The 19818-nt window shown below is 37.2% G+C and overlaps 1 protein-coding gene across 1 annotated transcript in view; it reads left to right on the top strand.

The window, feature by feature from the left end:
* The window catches only part of EDN3 (endothelin 3), a 35104-nt gene extending 21935 nt beyond the window's left edge, over positions 1-13169 (top strand). Inside the window, exon 5 of the mRNA XM_030007686.2 lies at positions 13053-13169. The gene's annotated coding sequence lies outside the window, so the exon portion shown is untranslated. The remainder of the gene's footprint in view (positions 1-13052) is intronic.
* The last annotated feature ends 6649 nt before the right edge of the window (positions 13170-19818 follow it).

Raw genomic sequence — 19818 nt, 5'->3', positions numbered from 1 at the left:
AACTCACTGGCAATGTACATTCCCTGCAAGAATCTTGGGGAAAAACAGTGCCAGAAAGTAAACTAATGTACACAGCATTCACTATGCCAACGTGCTCAGAAATGTCTCAATATTGCAACATTTGTTAGTAGCACCAGTAATATTAAAATGCACATCCTAGTTGCCCCCATCCAACCCCTGAGGTACAACTTTGTATATGATCTTGCACGTATTCTTAAAAGCAGCATGCAATGTAGCATCAGGCAAGCTGTTCCACCATGTGTTTACTTGAGAAGATGACAATGTGGGCACTGAGCCCTCTGTCTTGAGATATGGAACTATGCCACCCAAGCAAAGAATTCCAGAGGAGGGCATTTTACTGCAACAATTATTTATTTCATTGATGCTGCAAATGTGTTGTCCCAAATACTACAGAGCAAACTGAGTAAACAAGTTTTGCCAGACACATGCAGTGTCTTCATAAATAGTTCTCAAACACTTTATTTCCACATATGCAGCACTATCAGTAATTTTTTTAAAAGCTAGTACCCGTTTCCAGACTTCTTCTACTATGCCTGCCTCACTGTGTGAAAAATAGCAATTTCAAAACAAACACTTTTTATTGGAAGAAACATAAGTTTCAAACTCCCCTTTCCTAATTTTCAAGAAGTGCTGTTAAAAAAAGAACATGGCACAGCTACAGTTATCTGGAAGAGAGAGGCCTCCAGCATCTGTTGCCTCTGCTGCAGCAAGAGTAAGTTCAGTACAATCTTTCAACAACTTTTTTTTTTTTTTTGCACAACTGCCAACATTTTTGATAAGTGTGGGTTTTTTCATCTGGCCTGAATATGGTATAACTTTTTTTTTTTTTTTTAAACAGTCTCTTTAATAGCTCTTTTATAATGGGGTTTTCTAACAGTATGAATCGGAACATTAGCCATCCAGAAAGTTCCTAAGTTAGTCAGCTTTTATTTTTCAAGTGTTCTCCTGTTTGTACACAAAATAGTTCTCTCACTACTTTTTGTGCTTCATCTGTTTCTCCTACTGCAGATTCCACTGTTTGCAGATTTCATTTATGGAAAACAGCCTTAAGATGTTTACCAAGCTTGGTTTTCACTTAAAAGCCATAGGAACGTTGTGTGTTGTACAAAACATCACAACATCACTATCTTGAAAAATTCCTCTGGAAATTTTTCATTTCTCTGTCAACCAGGCATGTTTACTAATCTGCGTGTATCCACCAAAGGCTCTTAAAATCTTGTTTCTACCTCAAAGATCCTTACCATTCTCCTCACACTGCTTCATATTCTATACAGCATACATATTAGCTCAATCCCTCATGATTAAACAATTACCTTGAGGAACCTCACTTGATATGTTGTTAGCACTTGAAATGTACTTTTAAATAATAAACTGTTGTAGACATAGACCCATTAGAAAGACATGATTCATATTATTTATTCATGTTTTCTGTTACCAGCATCATGTGAATGGTACTGCAAACCAGTTATTGTTCCAGTTTCTCAAATACAAAACATTGTTTTCTAAACTATACAGACAAAAAAATTCTGCTAACTGTCCACTGCTATATCGTGCCCACTTCTATAAAGGCAAAGCATTAATTCTATGAAAACAGATCAAAAGAAGTCTGACATCTTATGAATTTGCATTTTTTAAAATAAACTTTTAAATTTAATTGTACACAATTTTTCTGTTAATTACCCACATATCTATACAATTCTGTCCTTTTACCCCCTAAACCCCCCTGGTTCTTCAGAGGATTTTGGTAGAAACAGGCAGGCTGCCTTGAGTGATTACAAACATTGGTGGATGGGTCATTAAGGACAAACTTGTGAATGAACTTTCAGTTGCCTGATGACCTACTTATACTGAACTTGTAGGCATTTAAGTATACCTAAGATTATTAACTCATCCAGCCATCTGTCAAAATTCGTTGTAAGCAGCAGAAAGTTTAAAAGGTTCAAACACTCACAGCATTTACCTAAAAGGCAAAAGTTTGCTTTCTATAGGAAGTAAGCTAAAATGCTTGGAATTTCAGAATTGTTCCAAATTAAAGTAAAAGTATAACATATTACCTAACCAAATAGCTTTTTTACACAGGCCATCCATCCTACAAATAGTAAGTACATCTCAAAACTATAATAAAATAATTTTTTATTTCAGTTACAATTTCATGGAAAATGGCAGCTCAATCAACATAAAGGAGGAAGTTTATGGTTGAGAGACACTGTCAAAAAAAATCCAAGATAGAGGTTTTTTCTGTAACACTACTGAAGTGGCAGTTACCCAGAGACTTCACTCTTGTAATTGCCCATAAATATGACATGCCACTTTCACTGTTTGACTATCTGTCTTGGCATTCTCACTCTACACCTTCCTACACGTAAAGCATCTACACTGTGGCATTTTCCTTATTGCAAGACAGGCAAAGTACCCCACCATGGTTAAATGAAGTTCCCGTGAGAGATGCCTCAGTGACAACAAAAATTCGTCTATGTGGCAGCAAAAGCAGAAATGTTGCAGGGCGTCTTTGCTGTTCTGAAGTATTTCATTGGAAAGAATAATTCATGTGAATGTAGTTTAGTTTCTGTACTCCATTGTCCCTTTCCTCTGACACCACCACTGCAGGCTAGTGGCAGTCCTGGTTTTGCTTATGGAGATTTATTTATCATACTCATGGAGAAGCCCTCATATGGCAATAATCTGTGGTCATGAATGATCTGATCTGGACTTAATTGGTTTAGAGGTTCGTCCAAAAGTATCTGCACAACTACCAAATGCCTGTGTGAGTTACTTTCACACATTGTTACATACCACTTCACACCTTCTGTTACATTTTTTGCATGCAAAAAAAGAAAAAAAAAAAAAGAAAAAAAAAAAGAAAAAGCACTGAAGACAATAAAAATTCAGTTAGATTTAAGACTATAATACCTGAGATAGGCAGGTCATGGTCTGTAGCTGTCTGGTAATGATAGCTTCTCAGTACTTTTAAGCCTTGATTTTATATAGCAAAGTTTTGGTACACCAAAGTTACTAGTTGCATTGCCTTCCACATCTGTATCTTTTTTTTATCTATGGAAATTAATGTAAAATTTGTGACTTCTTTTTAAAATCCAACTTTTGCAGTAATGCTTGAAGTTTTAAATGCAAATTTGAAGAGTGGGAAGGGGATGTTAAATACTAAAATTACCTTTATGATCAGTATTTAATTAAAATTTTTTTGTCAACATACAGTTTTTGGTCTATTTGAGATTAGTCTCTGGAACAGGACAAAGATGATGACTATATTCCATTTTTCTATTAAGGGCAATTATCTTCAATTGCAGTCGTATAGTCTATCCAAGCCTTAAGGCTTCGCTCACTAGTTTTTGTAGCACACCTTACCCTCAAAATACTCAGTGCTAATCATAACATCCATTAGAAACAATGGCACTACTCCAGTACTTAACGTGAAATATCTTTTCTAGCAGACAAAGATACACAGAATAAAGTAGAAATGGCTGTTTACTTTTGAAACGTTGCCAGAAGTGAACCTATTCAGCTTCCTTGAGGACTGCAGAGATTCTACCACACAGGCTAGGAAAACAGTACTATCTCATTCTTATATGCCATAATTTATCCACAGCTCTCAAAGCAATTCACTGAAGTCAGCATCATCATTTCTGTTTCAACAACAACAAACTGAGGCTGTAAAATGGGCAATGCCTTTCCCAAATTCACCAACTGGAAATAAAACTCTTCCCCCCTAAAACTTTGTTCACCTCTCAATCTGTGAGGTTATCTCAGCATTCCAGGGATCAGATCCATCTTTCTATTTTTTGAGTATGTAATATCTTGCAGAATTCAAGTCCACTTTGCAAATACTTCTGTATTTATGTAGCATCTCTTGAATGCAGTTAGAAGAGGGCATACTCCACAAATACTACCAAAGCACGAGAAAAATGCTGTTCTCAAGAAGTGCATTTTTAGAAGAATAAACAGTAGCATGTAATTACTCATCTGCAAAAGCAGTGGACAAAGGGAAGTAGCTGCCCTGAACAGTTTTGTTAGCTTCCAGAGCAGAACATTATGCCTGCAAATGTTTCTCAGACATGCAACTGGTGTGGCACTGTACCTACAGCACTTCCACGTGAACTGGGATTACAGAGGAACTCAGAAGAAAGAGTGAACATTAGCAAAACAGTAATCAGTCTTGGACAGAAGCTTTAGAAAGAAAAACTTAATAGTAAACAGAGAGGGAACTCTATTTCACATTAATATTGCAAAAGATGTTGAGAAGGATATCCAAAACTTAATTCTTCTATCCCACTTAATGCTTGCAGTAGCACAGACTGCTGTTGTATAGTTTGGAGGGGTGTGAAGTAGAATATGATTTCACAGCTACAATGAAATCCCTGACTCAATAATTAAGGATTTTGGAATTCAGATTTAAGGTCAGTGTTTTAAGTCCTTCTCTGATTTCCTAAATATTTTTCATTTATTCTGAATAAGTGTTAGTCACTGGAGCTTGGCTCTGAAATTCCAAAATTGCACTAAACTTGAACAGATTATCTGTAATTCTTACATTGTGCTGCTGTCACAAAAAGGTAAGTATGAACTGCAAGAGGTACATTTCTATGTTAAGAAACTTGAGAGAAGTGGTCAAATGGCTGGACCTATGCTTCATGAGACTAGAATTCATTTTCCTCCTCAGCTACAGACTCTGCAGGTGATTCCAAGTTGCTTATGCAATTCAAGACTATGTACATTAATAGTTTTTGAGCTAGTGTTACCTACTGAAGTTGTACTGGTGTATATCCTTGTTCAGACATTGTTTTTAGCAATTTTGGTTGATTCTTGATGGCTTGTTTAAACCAATTTCCAAGTCATAAACCAATTCCCAAGCAACAAAAAATAAATCAGAAAGAGCGTTTCTTATTAAAAAACCCAACAATGTCCATATATGGAGTGATACTTGAATAACAAGAGTGAGTTAAATTCAAACTTTTGCTTACGTAAGGAAGTTAGAAGTTCTCCTTAACAATTTTCATATAACCATTGTCCAGATTTTGAATTGAAATACAGCACTTGATTATGTTGTCCTAAAACAGGAATAAAATAGGTATTTGTTCATCCACACTGATCAAAGCAATGCACTAATGGGATGGAAGTAGTTATTGATTTAAATGATTAACAATTATAAATGCTACTAACATAGTTAATCATGGTACCTTGGCATAAATAGTAGAAAACTGATTAAAAATATGTTTATATGTAAAAACAACTCTGTAGTATTAACTGGAAAAACATACACATACACTTTCCTTATGAAAACCTTCAGTCTAAGCCTGGTAATGTCAACTTTGTACATCCTAAGAAGTTCTGAGGGCAAATACATTCAAGAAATAAGAGTTTAGAGACTACAGAAGAAAGGAAGGTGCTGCGATGGCATAAGGGACAAAGAGAATAGCCGTCAGTACTGTCAGTGTCATCAATACCTTGTATTCATGTTGTTTAGGCAATTTTTCCTTGTTGGCGATTTCCACGGACTAATCTTTCCAAATACAGGAAGCATCAACTTATATCTACCGTAAGTAGTTCTCTAAAACTTCAATAACGATGACATAATTTCTAAGGCCAGACACAGACCCTTCTAGTGTTTTCATTGAACATAGTAAGATTTAGGCATCACTAATAAACTAATTTCCTGAGCAACCTTGACTGGAAGGGAAGACCTGTGTTTATAAGCACTCTTGATAAAACAAATTCTAATCTCTCATTCAGCAGGAGTGAAATAACCCTTCTGGAAGAATTCTTCTGAAGTATTGAAATTGCTTACAGCCCTTGCACATTCAGTACCAAAATTTATGTTCAGGTTCGGTCCAGACTTGGGAATTACTAGCCAAAATAGGAATCCAAATAAAATTGGGGGGGGGGGGGGGGGGGGGATCAAATGCATAACCTGGCAAGATCTGGAAATTATGCATTTCCCCAAAAATAGATTACCAAAGCCCAAATTCTTTAGTTTTCTCCTCTTCCTCTATTTAGGAAGCTAGGAGAATACAAAATTTGCTTTTATGTAGTATTGTTTCACAAGTTTTTTTAGGAACATGAAAGGAAGCCAGCATTTCTATTCCAGTTTTATGTAAAAAAAAAAAAAAAAAAAGTGATGGCTAAGTTAATAACATGGAAATACGAAAGGGGAAAAGGACACATCATTCCATATGTAAGTATGCTTACAAGAGCATTCAGACTGTTCCCAACACACACACACACTCCAAGAAAATCTTTAGTGTTTACTATCTAATAAACAAGACAGACAAGGAGGAAAGATATGTAGATGCACATTGGAGCGATGGGCCTAACTAAATAGTCCACAGCATGGACTACTGGAAACAAAACTACTAAAGCCAAAAGCAAAATTGTATTTGGATACTGTAACTTCCTAGTGACATTACCTTCTCTTTCAGCCAACCAACCTTCATTTGTACCTTTGAAAACCTCTCTTAAAAGTAGAACTTGCTTTAGGCTTACTGCCAGCGGACAGTTACTATATTAGCCCCGTGACTGCACTGTGCATGTATGAAAGACTACAAGCAGATGTGGTAACAGAGGAGAATACATATCATACTCTGACTTTCTGTCATTCTTGTTTCTACCTACTCCTTCTCTTCCCTTCTGGTTTGGGGAAAGAATAAGAAAGTATCTACCTTTGCTAGCTCACGGGATAAATAACCATTTAGTTGCATTTTTTAGCTGTACTTCTGCTAAGGCTTAGTTACTGGAAGCATCACTCTTGTAGTGCTAATTTTAGGGACAGCATCAAATCCCAAAATCACAGATGATACAAAGAGCTACCAAGTCCACAGCCATTTTATCTGTGTTCTAGCACAATAAAGTAGCTCTTCCACTCCAAAGTGTAATGCTGCCAGGCCTCCTGCTGCCAGTAATCTGTGGGGGGTTTTTTTGTTTTGTTTTGTTTTTTTTTTTTTTTTTTTTTGGGGGGGGGGGGGGGGGGAGCACGCCCAGGAAATGGCTACTTCATCTGCTCTTCTGAGCCACTCTCTCTTTTTGGCCTTTCTTTAACTTTGAAGATGAGAGGGATGAAAAAAATGGGAAGAAGAATGAAAAAAAACATTAATCATACCCTTAAGAATGACTTTAAACTGTTTCAATTAAGGAAAAAATATTTTTTACAATAAAGCTGACAATTTTTCACAACTTTTTTTTTCTTTTCTGATCAATCATAGGAACTTTGCAACAGAGCTTTTACTTATCACAGCAATTCAGTCTACTACTGAATCTCATCTAAAATAGAAAGTCATGGCACAACGCTGGCAATTGTATTCAGCTTTTAATTTACTTTACTGTAAAGTTAGTATAACTCCACAGATTTTAATAGGACTGCATTCAAAAACCACTAAGAATCTCTCTTTTCTATGATGATTTTATTTAAAAACAAACATGATCAAAACTGAGCTTGCATCTGTGCAAACTGCTAAAATGAACGCACTTCTATACTGAAAAAAGATAGCCATGAAATAGACTCCTGAAGATGGCTTTCACCTCACCACATTTAGTTGCAACAACTTTCAACACTTCTAGCATTTCATGTCCATGAGGATCTGACATCAATGTGACTACTTTTTTTATTCACCTCAAGTAAGTTCTCCCAAGTAAGGACACAAACTATGAGAAATTCTGCTTTCCTCCATAAGGTACAGCAATAGAGCAGACTTTTCTCCAGATGTAAACATTTGTTACCATAACAGACAAAAGTGCAGGCAGACAACATCCCAGCATCAGTTTATTGTAGACTGTGTTCATGGGCATACCAGTAAAGACATCTGGAATATAATAGTTTAGAAATTATGATTTTGAGTCACAGTGTAGGCTTTTTAGTGAGTCCTATTATGAGTTACAAGAAGACTCCACATGTCCTGCATTGAACCCTAGCTTATTAAAGTCCAAGAATGACCTAAAGGCTGAACAGACACTCTTTGATTTATTAGCTTTAAAAAAAAAAAAAAAAAAAAATTATATTGGGAATTGCTAGCTTCTAGTAGTTACAACAGTTTTTTCAGTCTCCTTACTTCTGCAAGAATCTCAATAAGCCTCCTCACATACTAACCTACATGTGCATTCCATATGTGCTTTCTTCCCTTCTCAAATGTGATTACTGCAGTATTTTTTCTCTTTCTGTCTTCCAAATACAAAGCTATAGGATTACACATTGCTGCACTTTTAATTAAGATGTAGGTACTGATGTGATTGATAGAATCATGACAAGGAAACATTTATGAGAAGCCAAGATTAAGATTTTGATTTTTTTTTTTTTTTTTTTGGTACCAAAGCTGGGACATAGACTTTTGATGCTGATCAACCTGGCCTCTGTACATGGCACTGATCTATCATACCATTCTTGAGTCTCCATGTAGAGCTCTCAGTCCCTAGATGCTATCCAGATTTAACCAATTACTGCTGCACAGGATGATCTTTGTCTGATCTCTTGTTCCCATATGGCATCCATTAAGAAGGTGATCCACAAACCCTTAGTGGTGTGGTGGTGCTCTTGGCATAAAGCAAAAGTCAAGGACAAATGCCAGGAGCGCCTGGTGACACACTCCCACTTTCAATGTGTCTAGCATCGGAGCCTATCTAGGAGGCTTCCTTTGACTACTACTTTTCTGCCTTTCCACCCTGACCTTTATTTTCATGTCACAGTTTACTGCCCCTACAGCTGTGCTTATGCAGCCATTTGTGGGACCACATGGTGAACCAGATCAGTAAAAAGAAAAATCTTTCTAAAGATGCTTTATCATGCATTGCTCACATTAGAATTATAAAATAATATATATTTTAGAGGAAACCTCTGAAGATCATCTGGTCCAATTTCATGGCTAACTTCAAAGTTAGAGAAAATTTCAAGTTTAGATCCGGTTGTTCAGGACCAATTGAATTTTAAAAATCTCTAATCTTCCACAAATTTTCTCAGGCCCTACTCCAGTGACCAAACATCCTCACTTGGAGGAATTTTCTCCTTCTACCTAGTCAGAATTTTCCCTGTCGTAACCTGTGTCTGTTCCTGGTCATCTGTGTGCCTCCAAGAAAAGCCATAGTCTCTTTTCTGCATAACCACCCATGAGATCACAAAGACAGGTCCTGCAGCCTCAGCTCCAGGCTGAACAAACCCAGCACTCTCGGGCTCTGCTTGTATATTAAGTACTTTAGGTCCCCAAGCAGTAGCTGGCCCTCTGTAGTAGTTCATCAGTAACTTTCCTGAGCTTGGGATCCCACTCAAGCCCCCAACCACGACCTCAGAAGTGGTGAATACAGGGGAATAACCACTTCCTTGGCCCTCTGGCAGTTTTCTGCCTGCAGATAGCCTTCAGCTGCATTGACAGAAATGAAGGAGCAGTAAAATTCAGATGTGTGAGGATGCCTAGAATACAAGTTTCCACTGAGACTTAATTCAAAACTTATTGAAAAATAACAGAATTTTTCCTGACTTTACCCAGCGTTCATTCAAACCCTCACTAGGGCCAAATCCTGCATGCCCTAGGGCTTATCTGCATGAACGCGTTTAACTCAGAACAAGATGCATCAAAGCAGAAAAGTACTTTATAACTGCTTTGATCAAAACGTGTCAGAATGAACCATTGGTCTCCACTTTACCACAAATCCTACTTCCCCCAAAGGGGGTGGATTTTTCCCTAGAGACATGAAAGCACTGTGGAAGGGATAGAATGGATTTCTACAGTTCTTTGTGTTGCTACCACCTCATAAGGTGGGAAATAATTGGGCATGTTGGCATACTACAATGGAGAGCCTGGGACTGTACCTGGTCATAGACTGAACCTGGGATAGACATTGTCATGCTTGCAACAAAACAATAACAATAGCATTGATAGTTTTGGATAATAGTATTGCTTGAGAGATGCATGAAGTAATCCTTCCTCTTCTGCCGTACTGTGTCCAAAAAGAATGCTCAGCAAGTAAAGAAGGAGCCCAGAACAACAATGAAGATAGTCAAACATCTTTGCAAACATGCTTGTGAGAGCAAAGTGAAAATTTGGAGGTGTTCTGCCTATGCTTTTCTGCATTTTCCAGTCCAAGAATCAGCTAATCCTTATGCAGAATTTCTTAGATTTATTGTGCAATGTTCCCATACTAGTGTCCACTTTCAATCAAATAAAAGTGACACTAACCTTTAATTAATTTAAGTTTAATTAATACTGTTTGTTCCTCTCTGCTTTTGCTTGCATGCATATGAATATGTGCATACCTGGTTTAAAAAAATATTGTCTACACAATTATTTCACAAACCGTCTGCAGGCAGAAAAAAGCTGGTTTAGTGTAAAGAATAGACAATCGGGGGAGGGCACACATGGAAACAGCTTTCAGCTATATTTAAGCTACTGCAAAAAGAAAGGCAGTAATTGTTTTCCATCTTGGCTACTAGAACTTTCTTAAATTAGAACAAATGTTATTCCTGTTGTATATTATTTCAAGGCTTCTCTTGTTTCATGAACCTGGATGCCAATAAGCAAGTGAGCAAGAAAGATGAGTCTTAGGATGGAGACAGAGTCATGATGATGCTTTAAGAAATACTCTTTTTGGTACAGCTTCACTCTGCACTGTGCTGCTTCTGGGTCTGAAGAACTAATGTGGCCACCATATGTTGTAATGCTTGTCACACCCCATGAGATTACAAGCAGTTTTTCATTCACAAAATTTCTGAACTGTATTAGGGAAACTGAAAAAATCTGTATTGTTGTGCTCTCCTCTTGCATGAAGCCTGGGAGTTCATAAATGGAAAGGGAACAAAGATTCAGACTTCGGCTAATCACAGTAGGTTTGTTAATCACAAAGCATCTTAGTCTAAGAACGTTTACAATACTAGAATTTTTGAGAAATCTCAGTGGTCTTCCATAAAAAGAAAGATGGCTTAGCAATGAGCCATACAGTACTAAAATTATCTGTTGTAAGCAGATTTGACTGAAAACTGAAGAACTAATTAGAACTGCCATGACTAAAAAAGCCTTTGTCTAGACTTCTGGTTCACACCAGCTGCAGGGTGACTCAAGTGTGACTGTAGGGGACTGAAATGAGAAACAGGGTGCCTAATGGAACACCTGAAATAACGGGTCGGTATCTGCTATGTATTATAATGATGTGTTTGCAGAACATTTGCAAGAATAAAGACCAGCACCTCACTGAATAGCAGGAGAGAGCAGCTTTCAGTATGGTTTAAGTATCCTAAATGCCATGCGTAGAGGCTCATTTTTCCCCTTAAAAGAGCCGTGTTTGGTAGAGCACACATAGGTTTCTGGCTGTGTCATGTTAATTCTGCATGCTCTTTGGTCATCTGATTGTTTAAGCACAGCAGAACCCAAAAAGTAGCTATTCAGGGCTTTCTGTATGATGGACATGTGCAGTTTGTTATAGTATGTATAGATGTTTTCTTAAAAGTTAAGTACTGTGTGTTTTCAAATACTACTCTTGGAATAGAGATAGGAAAAGAGAAGGAAAAAGGGAGGGGCGTAAAGGAAGCTCCTTTTTCATAATCTTAGCTAAGTAATTTCACCTTAGGGATCCTGGCTATACGAATGCCCGTACATTTATTAATAATCTACTTCAAACACTTCCCTACATTTCTCCTTCAGCATGAGACCTAGCAGAATTTTTCACTGCTTATAAAGCCTCCTTGGTAAGAACTTTAACTTTTGTGCTTCTCATAGTCTTTGTGATCTACTTGTGCTCCCAATTTGTCTGTTTAATCTGACATTTTGTCTTTCCATGACCATCTGTTTATTATGTGTCTTCAGTACAGGAAGGTATTGGTCTACTGTACAGCTGAAGGCTCTACAGCAAAAAAATCCATCTTTCTTCTTATGAGTCCCTATTATATGATGCTTTCAAATTTTCTGGGACAGCTCTTATCTTTTTCAAATATATATTTTGGGTAAACCTTCTTTCTATGCATTAATCTTATTAATGCATAGTAATACATCAGCACAGAACTGCTGGATGATCCTGGTTGTAGTGACATTTATCCTCCTGTTTTGTTTTTCATAGTGCTTTGATCCTACAAACATCCATGTACATACTTTCACCATATTAATAGTCCTGTTGAAATCAATAGGAATAGCTTCACATATGAAGTTATGCACCAGCCGGTGTATTTGGAAAATGAATGCTGAAAGATTCAAGTTGCCCAGAAGCAGGAAGTTAAAATCCACGTATGGCCTCTTTGAAGAAATTAAAGCCATATATTAGGGCTATTACAATTATTTTCATTTTCAGAATATAAGCAATGACTTGTAGAATACAAGGCTGAGTTGAAATTGAAGTACATAAAGGCACACAGATATGTAGAAACCAGCTCTGGGATATTAATAGAATTATTAGGTGAATAATTAGAAGCATTTCAGAATTACAGTTTGTTCAAACAAAAATCCTTTCTCCCCTCCCATGCCAAAATGTATCTAAATTTCAAATATTTTGTAAGCTTCATTAAAAGCTGCTGTTCTCAGCAAAATTCAGCATTGCACAGGTAAACCCCATAAGCCCATTACTTCCTTGGCAAACAGTTCAAAGACAAGATAGGGTTTATTTCTTTGTTTCAAGTCAGAATGTTTCACCTTTCATCTTGAAAAGAGATTGGAAAGATGATAAATGTAATCTGCTGAAGGAGATATTTGTAAATCTTTTCTTTGCTCTAAAGCCACTGGAAGGTTGCTTATTTTCAGAAGCATCATCATGTGCCTTTTGAGGAAAAAAAGAAATTGTACATGAAGATCTTAAAGTGACAGACACTTCAAAAGCTGTTTAAAGAAAAAACTCCAGTTAGAGTGATGGCAGTTTGTTCTTATACCATACAGTCTTCTTTCTCTGTTGCTAAGTTTTATTGAAAATTAAACAGATATTACTGGCACTAGAACCAGAGTCAGTCATCCATCTGGAAGGACTCTTATCACCTCTGGCTCTACAGAATATTCCACAGTACAGACAGCTGGAACTGACTGAAGGACTTGAGAAAGCCTCATGCCATCTCTTTGTTCTGCCCACAGAAATTTCCCAGGAGAGCATCACAACAGCTACTAAGCACCCATGGAGGGCTCGAGTGAAGCAAGGAGCTACCACAGCATATTTATGAGCAAGGCCAAGGATCACCACAAGTAATTTTATAGAAATAAAATAAATTAAATATTTTAGAAACTAAAACAAGATAAGCAAACACACAAAGAACACCCAGAGATGACCCCAACCCCAGATGGTTGGTGTGTCGTAATGATCACTTTCAATACCCGGTAGTGGGGCAGACTGTCTTTACTTGGCAAGTAGACATTTAATTATTCAGTATTTTATCTCTGGTTTTCTTTGAGTTAACTTCTGTACTTTCAGTTTGCTTACAATGCTGTCTGCTCTTCAGCCTAGGGATGGATAAATTAACCTTAAAACTAAAGTTAACTAGCTCAGGTACTTAAAATGGTTTAGCCACAGCAACTCCATGTCAGTGAATCTACCTTGTATACACACACAGACAGATAAAACTACTTCTTTGAAGAGTGAGTTACCTTCCATGGTGTTATACACTATTGTGTCTAAAACTGCTGTTACCAGGCTGATGGATTTAAAACTGATTTGGTCATCTCTACACTATATTTCATAGTCACATGGTCATTCGTCTAAGCCTACATCTGCAAAACCAACTGATGAAAGTTTGAGATTAATTTTATACCAATGAAAATAGAAGTGTGGAGCTAAGCTGTTCGAAAGCTGAATCTCTTCACATGTGGGGAACTCCCCCTACTCCCCAAAGAAACCGTTTCCAATTTTGCCATGCAGTTGCACTTTCTTTATAGGTTTCTACATCATAACAACTGTATTGGGTTTGCATGGTAAGGTTTTGGTAGCAGGAGAGCTTTAGGGGTGGCTCCTGTGAGAAGCTGCTAGAAGCTTCCCCTATGTCCGATAAAGACAATGCCAGCCGGCTCCAAGATAGACCTGCTGCTGGCCAAGGCCAAGCCAATTGGTGACAGTGGTAGCACCTCTGGGATAAAATATTTAAGGGGGGGCGGGGGAAATAAACAAAACAAAACTGAGCAATTGCGGACGGAGAGAGGAGTGAGAATATTTGAGAGAAACAACTGCAGACACCAAGGTGAAGGAGGCGGAGAAGGTGCTCCAGGCGCCAGAGCAGATTCCCCTGCAGCCTGTGGTGAAGACCATGGTGAGGCAGGCTGTCCCCCTGCAGCCCAGGGAGGTCCACGGTGGAGCAGATATCCACCTGCAGCCCGGGGAGGACCCCATGCTGGAGCAGGGGGATGCCTGAAGGAGGCTGTGACCCCATGGGAAGCCCGTGCTGGAGCAGGCTTCTGGCAGGACCTGTGGATCCATGGAGAGAGGAGCCCACACTGGACTAGGTTTGCTGGCAGGACTTGTGACTCCACAAGGGACCCACACTGGAGCTACTCTGATTTGATTGGTAATAAATTACATTAATTTTCCCCAAGTCGAGTCTGTTTTGCCCATGACGGTAATTGGTGAGTGATTTCTCCCTGTCCTTATCTCAACCATGAGCCTTTTGTATTTTTCTCTCCCCTGTCCAGCTGAGGAGGGGAGTGATAGAGCTGCTTTGGTGGGCACCTGGTGTCCAGCCAGGGTCAATCCACCACAACAACACAGAACCTTGTAAAGATTAGACTTTCATGTCAGATAGGGACTTTTTTCCTTTTTTAATTAGGAGGAATTGTAAAATATATTAACTCACAACAGCATTCTTGTCCATTTTTAACAGCATAACAAAGGACAGTTAAGAACAGCTCTGTAACATTATTACCAAGCAAAGAATCACTTAAAAAAAAATAAATGCAAGCTTTTAAAAATGGATAGCAGAAGTAATAGCATTCAGAACAACCTTCAAGGTAAACAGAAAATATTTATGAGATGGCAATTTGTCAAGACAATTTTAGAACCAATCAACAGGTCATATTGTCTGCTGATTTCTACATATTGGAAGACATTAATTCAAAATTTGTGACAAAGAGTGATAAAACCATGCAACTTCAAAGAAATTAGTGACGCAGTCTACTAATTTTTTGCTATTAAATTATCTCTCACTGTAAAATTTTTTTTTTAAACATACAAGCGTATTAGCATCTTAAATAAAGAAGAAGTATCTTCCCAATATCTGCATAAACTTAAATGAAATTTGAGGGCATAGGAAGACCTTAAAGCCACATCTCTCCCCTCAGGGACAAGAAGTTTCTGAGAACATTACAGAACATGTATTGTATTTGTATTTGTTTTCAAAATAGTTAAAGAATGAATCCTTCAGGAAATGAAGACATTTGAGATATTTAAAGCATGGTGATAGCAATAAAAGAGGAGATAAGTAGGTCTTTGAGTATTTCACCCCCAGTCAGGAGAGCTGAAGGAGTAATTTCACTTTGTTCAAAACACCTGACATAGCACAGGACTTTGAATTTAGAGGGAGAGCACTGACTTGAGAAAGGTGGATGTGGAGACATGTCAGACTGCTCTTTTAAAAATTGCTCTCTCTGAAGTGTTTCGTTTTAAATAACATATTGCTTTTTGAAACAAGATGTGTACTACAATGCTGTAGAGAATGGAACTGCAGGTGTTGACCTGACCTGCTGAAGGAGATTGCAATGAACAACAGAGGTTTAGAGCCTAAGGCCTCAGATTGGAATAAGCGTGCTATGGAACTCTATACCGAGAAAAGGTGACGGCTGGAGGCTTAAATGGGATGCCCTGAAGACGACCATGAGCAGGGTCAGTGAGGCAATTTATCTGGGAATTGTCACACTATTGACCAATGTTCATCAGGGGGTAGACTAGGCTCATCACTAGTTTGGCAATTCAAAGTCTCCAAAGTATAACCACACTTCTAAACATTCTTCTTCCTTGTGATCAACATGCTGTCAGTGCAAAAGCATGACAGGAGACTGCCCTGCATGATCTGCCTATAGGGTCCACAAAAAGCAGTTTTATGGAAAAATCTATAAAGCACTATAATCAAATCAATAAGACTCATTTTGAGTTTTACAGACTTGTCACAGGTATTGGCATTATGTCAATTCCAAGCCATCATTCTAACAGGACTCAGGATAATTCCTCAATGGCTTTGTTCTCATCAAAATATTCTTTCCAGGACTTGATTCCCACTGTGAACTCTGAAAGGTTGATTAGGTTACAGGGTATAGATGCACTTCCCACCCTTATTATATAGAAAAAAACAACCCTCACCATAAAATATATTTAAATATATATAAAATGGTAGATGCAGCTGCCAACATTTAATCATTTTTACTTTGGAAATGAACCAAAACCATCTCTGTTTGTAACAATACCTGCCCCTCCTAAAACCATAAGACTAGCCGCAACTCAGAATTGAGAAATGCATTCATTAAAAAAAGCAATAAGCAAGAACACTTACAGAAGATTAGATGCAATACAGTGTAATGATGGAAAAGTACCAATTTATATAATAATATAACAAGTCTGTTGAAAAGTGTTTTGTTATTTTTCCAATGCCCAAAGTTGTAGAATATGTAAAATGCAAGGTCTTGTTCTTCCATACTTACGATCTGATTTCAGATTAGTCTGCTGAGAATCACTAACAAGCATGAGCACATGAGAAAAGCTAGCTTTGTGTGGATGAATGCAAAATAAAATATATTTTCCGGTACTTGGTACTGAAATGTTTTGACTGGCTATGACTAATTTTGCAGTAACAGACACTCAATGTTTTAGAACATTCCCTCCAGAAGATTATATCCAACCTTACACTCTGTTAATCACTCAAGATACAATTATTATTTTATTTAGTTTACTTTATCAGGATGTTTTTCACTGTTAATCACTACTCTATCCCTAAAGGCACTAAATGACTAATCTTACAGACTTCATTGAGACTCATTGTACTATTCAATGAAAGGAAGGCTCTCAAAAACTACCCCAAGCATTATACTCTGCAGAGTCAAAGTTCCTTTTATTTCAACAGGCTTCAGATCAGAACCTGAAAACTAAATTATTCTCTTCTAGAAAATTCATTGTTTAGTAACTATTTTTAGTAATTGCGACATGCAATCTTCACCCAGATCCACAAAGATTTTCCTGTGGAGATACCCACATACATTTGCAGATCTGTTTTTTAATTTAATTCCAGAAACCTTCTGTATTTTTTGTCGTCTTCTGCTCTAAAGGGTCCATTTAATCCAAACGGTGGTCCAAGCAAGTATCTATCCTTACAGTTAGGTTCATACATGCAATGTGATTTTCAAAAGTAGCCAAGGGATTTGGGAGCACAAATTCCTTGTGATGTCAAGCAGCTAGAAGCTTTGAAAAGTCCCTCCCCTGAAGGCAATGTTACCACATTATTAACATCATAAATAAGGCAGTGCCTAGAAGTTCCTCAGCAGCACCTTTGAAGGGAGCCTTAAAAACCTGCTGTGTCACAAGAGCAGCTGCAGTAAGATTTTTTTTTAACATATATAATATCTGCTCACTCAAACACAGCTTATTTAACTAAGACCGTCAAAAGATGTGGACATATATTGCCCAACACAATTACTACCAGTTTGTGTACAAGAGATTAAAATCAGCATTCGAAGACAATGTAAGGTGATTAGATTATGTTATTTGGTCATAACCTTAACAAAGCTGCAAAATGAAAAACTTTTTAAAAATGTTGCAAAGGATTTCAGAAAGTTTATAATAAATGTAAACAAAATGAAAATTTTGGATTTGGAAAGAACATGCTCTTGTGCTAGAAATACCAAATTCTTTGACCTGATAAGACAAGAAAAAAATCAAAATTAAATACAAACTCTCAGAATAAAATGTTACAGAATACTAGCATCTACAGCCAACAATATCAGGGACAGCCTGCATGGATGCAGCCAAAGAACAGCTGTAGTGACTTCAGTACCACTGAATCTTTCACATAAAGAACACAATGCACTTCACATCACTGATTCAAGATTGAGAATAATCTGCATTATAATTTCTAAATACATTTATGAAATACTCCGTGAAAAACATTTATGGTGGGTTATTAAAAAAATATTCATTCAGAGATTCAATTAGAAGTACAGACATGTCAACAACACAAGTCCATACTATGCACATGCATTTGGTGGACAAGAAAGGTTTTGCCTTTTTGCCAAAGGAAAAAAACAGAGCAAATAGATTATCTCAAATTGCACAGTGGGATTAACTGAAAAATGAATAATAATGAAATAAAAGTTTCATACTTGCTGCCATTGGCCAAAGTAGCTTTCAAATCCATAGTAGTATTATAATAGTTTATTATTCCAATTCACAGAACAAATATCTACAAAGAATTCTCCCCCACACAGAATTTATGCCTTATGGGGAAGACTTTTCTCATGAACCAGTCCAATTCAAACCAAATGAAGAAGCAGGAAATTAGGGTCAGAAAATTATAATAGAACAAGAAAAAAGAAGCTGTAATGTAGACTCCATCCCAATTAAGTTATTTTTACAGATGGAACTAAACAAACACTCAAGGAGTTTATCACTAAATTTATTGGGAGATAAAAACCCCAAAAGTCCTTTTATCAGGCTGTCACATTTAAACAGACCTTCCATCCTTACAGGAATCCCGAGTCACGTTGTTGTTGGAAACTGCTCTGTAACTCCTTTCAGAAACCTAATTTTGCCAGAGGTTTCAGACTAGTTTCTCTGTAAGAGCTGCTGCTCCCACTGCTACAAGAAAATAATTTCCTTGGCCAACTGCACACACCTTATTTTCTTAATTCTGATATTTTTGGCTACATCTCAACCTGCCGCCTTCTCTCTGACTACTGAGGGTAATGTTATCCATTTCAGCTTAACAGCAGTGCAAGGAACGTAAGAGAATCGACTAACAACATAGTGAAGCCTTTTGTTCAAAAGTTATTTATTCTGTGGAAAAAATAGGGCTCAGTCCCATAACCTTTGCATAGTGGGATATTCTGGAGGCTTACGTTAGAGTACAGATAATCTCTTCCACTTCAGACAAACAAAAAGAGTATAATAATAAAAAGAAACACCAGGCAGGAATATTAAAAGCTTGGAATACATTACAGTCACTTTCAAAGACTACACATAACCTAAGGCAAAATTTGTTACATAATGAAATCCAGTGATTTATTTGCATTTAAACAAAATAGGTTTGTTTTATGCTGTGGGAATATTTATGAATGATGGACACAATGCAGGCTAATACTTGGCATACTGATTCAGGGAGAAAGAACTTTGATTAAAACTGTGAAAAGTCAGGATCAGTGCTAGATAGTTGAATTAGTTCATCAATATCTCCAAGGAGCCTTGATACAGACTCACCTCACCTTAATCAGAAATGCAGTAATCTCTATACAACATTCATCAGAATTTTCTCTAATGCCTGGACCATGATCCAAAAATTGGAGAATGCACAAAATTCTTTGGTTCTGAGAATATGAAATTGAATAAAGTGCCCTGTCCAAACAATCCGCCAGTAGGATTTATAGTAGAGAGGAGGGAGAAAATCAGTTCGTTTTAGTTGTGTTTAGCTTAAATCAGGCTTTTTTTTTTTTTTAATCCTTGCTTCAATCTTCTGTGGGGATAGCAATTATAAAAATAAAAATTAAAAAAAATTGAGCTATCATTCTAATCAAGTCCTAACAGTTGCTTCTCCATTCTTGGGTCTCATACCTGGCTTTTAGAGAAAGGTTTTTTTTTTTTGTGGTGGGGCAGGTCTGGAAAAGGGATTTTCTATACACTTAAGATCTTTAATTCAGCCTTCTTTTGGCCAAGCCTGTTAAT

The sequence above is a fragment of the Aquila chrysaetos genome, chromosome 3 (assembly GCF_900496995.4).
Source record: "Aquila chrysaetos chrysaetos chromosome 3, bAquChr1.4, whole genome shotgun sequence".
NCBI classification, from domain to species: domain Eukaryota; kingdom Metazoa; phylum Chordata; class Aves; order Accipitriformes; family Accipitridae; genus Aquila; species Aquila chrysaetos.
Note: the sequence above shows the minus strand (reverse complement) of the source record. Positions and strands in the feature narration are given on the sequence as shown.